Source organism: Thamnophis sirtalis, unplaced genomic scaffold, assembly GCF_051295495.1.
Source record: "Thamnophis sirtalis isolate CommonGarterSnake01/CBP01778 unplaced genomic scaffold, rThaSir2_p1.2 scaffold_3, whole genome shotgun sequence".
Classification (NCBI taxonomy): domain Eukaryota; kingdom Metazoa; phylum Chordata; class Lepidosauria; order Squamata; family Natricidae; genus Thamnophis; species Thamnophis sirtalis.
The window spans coordinates 49,347,648-49,354,152 of NW_028261383.1; positions in this window are offsets into that span (position 1 = coordinate 49,347,648).

The following is a 6,505-nucleotide window of genomic DNA, read 5'->3' on the forward strand; positions in this document are numbered from 1 at the left end:
ATATGGCTGTGTGCGTGTATGTTGCAGCATAACTCTGGACCTCCTCGAGCAATTTCAACCAAACTAGTACACAGATGACTTACTTTCTGGAAACAAATACTGTGGGGGTAAGACACCCCTAACACCCCCCGGGGTGTCCATCCATCCGTCCATGTGTGTTCCATCATAACTCCAAAATACCTGGGGCACTGAAATGAAAAGGACTGAATTATATCTAGAGTGTCAAGTCACAGTGCTTTTGACAGTGATAGTATGCATTTTGGATTCAAGTTCTGTTAAGATACAGACTGTTGTGCCTTAAAATGGCTTCTACTGTACAGCACAGTGGAGCTTCACAGTACTCCACAAGGGGGCTCCTTCTGGAATAAATACATACATGGGCTACACTGGGTTATCAGTAAGGAATAAAAGAAGAGGAAGCTCAGAGTCTATGGGAGGTGGATACATGGCTTTATTTAAAAGCCAGTCAGGCTTCAGACCCGGTTACAGCACTGAAACCGCCTTGGTCGCATTGATGGATGATCTCTGGAGAGCCAGAGATGAAGGACATCCCTCCATCCTGGTCCTCCTTGACCTCTCAGCGGCTTTCGATACCATCGACCATGGTATCCTTCTGCGAAGACTGCGGGAGGTGGGAGTGGGAGGCACCGTGTTACGGTGGTTCTCCTCCTACCTCTCGGACAGGTCGCAGTCGGTGTTAGTGGGAGGGCAGAGATCGTCCCCAAGGCCCCTAAAATATGGGGTGCCGCAGGGTTCGGTCTTATCCCCCCTACTATTTAACATTTACATGAAACCGCTGGGAGAGATCATCCGTAGGCACGGGATTAGATACCATCAATATGCGGACGATACTCAATTGTATCTGTCCGCCCCGTGCCAAATCAATGAAGCGGTTGACGTAATGGACCGGGGACTTGAAGCCGTCATGGACTGGATGAGGATTAACAAGCTTGTGCTCAACCCAGAAAAGACCGAGTGGCTGTTGTGTTTTCCTCCCAAAAATTCGGCTATTAATCCAACACTCAGGCTGGGGGGTCAAATTTTACACCCCTCAGAGAGGGTTCGCAACTTGGGAGTCCTCCTGGACCCACAGCTGTCATTCGACCACCATATAGCGGCTGTGACCAGGGGGGCATTCGCCCAGGTACGCCTGGTGCGCCAGTTGCGACCCTACCTGAACCGGGAAGCTCTCACAACAGTCACTCGGGCCCTCGTGATCTCTAGGCTGGAATACTGCAATGTGCTCTACATGGGGCTGCCCTTGAGGAACATCCGGCGACTTCAGCTAGTACAGAACGCGGCCGCGCGAGTGATCGCGGGTGCACCCCGATTCACCCGCATTACACCTATCCTCCGCGAGCTGCGCTGGCTACCTGTCGATCTCCGGATGCGCTTCAAGGTGCTATTGACCACCCATAAAGCCCTACATGGCAGTGGATCTGGATACTTGAGAGACCGCCTTCTGCCAATTACCTCCCTACGGCCTATAAGATCTCATAGGTTAGGCCTCCTCCGCATTCCATCGGCCAGCCAATGCCGGCTGGCAACCACAAGGAGGAGGGCCTTCTCAGTAGTGGCCCCGACCCTTTGGAACGAGCTCCCCGTAGAGATCCGTACCCTCACCACCGTCCAGGCCTTCCGCACAGCCTTGAAGAACTGGCTCGCCCGTCAGGCCTGGGGATAAGGACCATTACCCCGCCCGAATGTTGTATGCATGTTGCGTATTATTTTATTATGTGTTGTTGTCTTAGTATTGTATTGTATTGTATTCCCCTCTCCCTGGTTTCTGTGAGCCGCCCTGAGTCCCCTTAGGGAAAAGGGCGGCCTACAAATAAAATCAAACTGAAACTGAAACTGAAACTAAAGATAAAGGTGTGCTTCAATTTTTAAATATTTATTTTGATATTTTCAGTGCTGCTTCAGCATGATGAGTGACTTTAAAGTTTAATAAATAAAATAATGGTGGAACATTTTGAGACTTTAGATTTAAAAACCATAATTATGGTAGGAATAATATTTCTTTTGAAAGGGTGGAAACCTATTATGATTTCTCATCCTTAATTACTTGCACAATATACTTACCTTAGTCCAATACACCTTGTTTATAAAATGTATTTTTTCTTTGCACACTTCTAGATTGCAAAACCTCCTGACTACTAATGATTCATGTATTTTTCTTTGAAAGCATTAGGGATGTGTCTATGTGCTTGTTCTTTTTATCAAAACAGAATGAATCAGATCATACTAGAGATGTTAACCCTTGCAGCCTTCTGTCACTTCTGTAACAAAAATAGCATTTTAACACATTGCCATTTTTGTAGGAAAAAAGCACTACCGTACTGTGCTGAAAAAAAATAAAGTTTTCAAACTGAAATTCATGGCACTTTTTGACAGTCAGAGAAAGTGGAGTGATTTAATACCATGCAAGTTCACTCTATCAAAATCCTCAGTCTAGTCATCTGTCACCTGGCCTCTAGAAGGCTGATGAAAAGAAAGCAGCTGAGTGGTTTCAATGACACAAGTAAATCAAAGGAGGATTTTATTGCTATGGGGTTTTGAAATCTATTGCATACTTTTTTTTTCAATTGAGGATTCTTCCGTATGGGGTTTTCCACATTTAGCAGAATTAGCTCTGTGCCTTTGTAGTCTCCCATCAGTTTCTGTGTTCTAGGGCTGTTTTGTATGTGAACTGATTTATTTGTGGTTCACCTGGGATTATCCAGAATTGTAGAAAAAGAAATATTTCCAATTAGCTGGGATGAAGTTAGGCATAATTTGTGAGTGGGCCTTTTTTCCATGGGCCAGACCAGACCTACATTTTAAGAGATGTAGGTCTTTCAAATGTGGAGCTGTAATGTCTCAGCAGTTGTGCATGTCTCTATTGTATTTGCATAACAGAACAACATTATTATAAAGTTGGAAGGGACCTTGTTGGTCTTTTAGTCTAAGTCCCTGCTCAAGCAGGAGAGCTTATACCATTTCTGACAAGTGCCTGTCCAGTCTTTTCTTGAAAGCCTCTGGTGATGAAGCACCCACAACTTCTGAAGGCAAGCTTTTCCATTGATTGATTGTTTTTACTGTCAGAAAAAAATGTTCCTTATTTCTAAGTTGAATCTGTCCTTGATTAGTTTCTATTCATTGTTTTTTGCCCCCGTCCTCTCTGTGACAGTCTTTCAAATATTGAAATACTGCTATGTCACCCCCTGGTCTTTCTTTTCACAAGAATAGCCATGCCCAGTTCCTGCAAGCATTCTTCATGTTTTAGCCTTTAGGCCCCTCCTCATCTTTATTGCTCTTCTCTGCAATCAACATCTCAAAATCTTTTTTATAGTGTGGTGACCAAAACTGGATGCAATATTTCATGTATGGCCTTGCTAACGCTTTATAGAGCATTGTAATACCTCTCATGATCTTGATTGAATTCCTCTATTAATGCTATCTAGAATTGCATGGATTTTTGGGCTACTGCCACACGCTGCTGATCTTCATTTAATTGATTGTCCACTAGTTTTTGCTATTGTCAGTTACTGTTATTAAGTCAGGTTTCACCAAATCTGTACCTATACTTTTGTTTTCTTGTCTAAGCGTAAGACCTTACTTTTCTCTATGTTAAATTTCATTTTGTTAGATAGATTGATCTATCTATTTTTGTTAGATAGATTGATCTTTTGTTAGATAGATTGATCAAGTTGGGACCCATCTAGATCTTGAGCCTATCATCTAGGGCAGGGGTGTCTAACTCACATCATCACAGCAGCATCACATAATGTATCAGGACTTTATTCCCCTTCACTAAACCGGGCGTGGGCATTTGACAACCCTGGTCTAAGGTGTATCCTTCCCAGTTTAGTATAATCTGCAAATCTGATGAATTCCCCTTCTACTCCCCACTTGAAGGGGAGCGGAGAATTAAAGACAAATGCAGACATCCTGATTTCTTATTGGGCAGTCTTTCAAGACGTCCTCCTGCTACTGAAGTTGATTTCTTCTGATTCACTCTGAGATAAAGTCAGCATTGGCTCAGATAATTATCTTTTATCTTTTATAGTGCAGACAAATGCACATAATTCTTATCATTTCTCCGCAGCTTTCATATCCCCCAAGTACCCCTTTCACCCCTTTGTCATCTAACTCATCAGCTGTTTCCTGGCTGGTTTTAAACTTTGAAAATATCTAAAGAAGTTCCTGTTGAGTTATTGATTTGCTTTTGTCTTGAGCTCCTTATATTGGATGACTGACAGCATTTTTTATTATTATCCTTCTCTTTTTCTGCCAGAGATTTTGCACCTCTTTGGATTCCTACTTTCTGACAAAATTAGGTTGGATAAGTTAGTTTTCCCCTTAGCTTTTAGATAGTATGAATCTAAAAGGACCCCCCTGTATTATATATCAAGAGAATGTGAAGTTCTGGTTTCCTTTGAAGCTTAGTCTCTGGAGGTAAGTCAAACTGCCTCTCTCCCAATTCTCCTCCTTTGAAAAATTTATGTTTCTATTTGTTATCCTGGTGATGAGCTCAGACCATCTGCTCAGCAAAGAAGCAAACATCTCTGCCGCCAAAAATCTACATAGCTCCACACAAGCAATCAAATAATCATCCTGAAAATTAGCAGATCTCCTCCACAATGCACCAACTCCCTTGCGAACGCCTCTGTACTTGTTATCTTTTGGGCACTTTTATGAACAATATTTTTCATCATCTTCATCTTGTTTAGCAGATAGGGATTGCTGTTTCTTTGAAATTATGACCAAAATTTAGGAAATCTGAATTTTCAAAATATCCATAACTGCTCTGGAAGTTGTTTGTCTTCTTGCTTTTGCTTCTCTTGAAATATAATTATTCATGCTTTTATATATTTTTATCTTTTCAAAATTTAATTTGCATCTTTGTTTTATCACTTTTATTTTTTAACTTGAGTAGAAATGGTTATTATCCATTGCTGGAGACAGGCCTAAATCAACTAATAATTCTGAAAAGGTTTAGTTTTTCTGATATACTGTATGATTTATCCAATGATGGATAATGAAAATAAAACTGATCACATGATTTGTATGTAGACCAACTTTCAGATTCTCACCAATTTAACAATTAAAACTAGAATTTTATTTTTAAAAATAAAACCATGTTTTAATTAGCATTTCTAACACAAATTTTTACCTTCTATTCTAGCACCAAGTAATAGTTTTCTATTGTTTTGGGTCAGCTGCTCATACAAAGCAATAGACCCCTAAAAATTTAGGGCAGTGTTTCTTATCAACTTTAAAAGCTTCAATTCCCAGTGTTCCCCAGCCAGCATGGCTGGTTGGAGAATTCTGGAAGTTCAAGTCCACAAATCTTAAAGTTGCCAAGTTTGAGAAATACCAATTTAGATAATGCTACCCCAGAAGTAAAACTACTTTCAGAAGGGGTCTCCATTTGACATGGCATAAGAGGATAGACTTCATGTCTTCATGCATCAAAAAATGCATTGTTATTCCTGAAAATTTAAAGAATTAAAGCCAGGAACATTATTATGTGACAGCATTTTGAAAACTTTAAAAATACAGCCGTTGGACATTTATAAAAATTCTGTATCTCCATAGCTTCCCCATATATTTATATATCTTTGAAACAGAGAAATTAATACAACCCAGTTGTATTGGAGATTAGTATCATCACTGTCTAACTTTTCTTCAAGATTGAAAAAATATACTTTAGATGGGTTGCTGATTGCATAGAAATGTCAGCTAAGAATTAGAAACTGACCTGTTTAGGTCTAATTGACATATCCCCTTAGGCTAACCATTTTCCCAATAAGGTATTAATCAACCAATTACACAATAGAAGTTCAAAATTTAGATAAACAATTCCCTCTCCCTCCTCCTCTTTTTCTCCTTGCTGTTTTCCACTGATTGAGAGCCACTGATAAAGCATCATCATTTTGTCATCTGTTTTTGCATTCATTCTCAACTGTCATGAGAGTCCTTGCAGCAAGGACAGAGTTCTTTGCTCTTGACGTGTTCGGCTGATGAATTCCATTCACACAATCAATGCTCGCCTGAAAAATAGTTTGCCAGTTGATAAAAGGCAGCATTGTTCTGACAAGATATGAAGCACTGCACTCGACTAAATTCTCTTTCATTGTTCCATGAATCCAAAACAATTTTATTGCTGTTCCACACTTTATATATTTTATTGTAGGCTTCTTCTTCTTGGTCTCTTCACAATATTGCAAATGACATACATTTCAGAAACCAAAGACCACAGTGGAGTGCACCATGGCATTTGATACACCTATGTATTTTGAAAAATAAGCAAGACAGTTTTGAGGGAAACGGCGTTCTTCCAACAATGGGCTAATTATTAGAGGCAATTAAAGAGGAAACAAAGTACTATAGAATTAATAGCAAGACAAGCCTGAAATGGTTTAACCAAATTATTTCCAAATGCATTCATTCTCAAGATTCTATGCAAGTTTATGTACCATAACTGACATTCCAGACATTCTCTGAAAAATTTAGCTTTCTT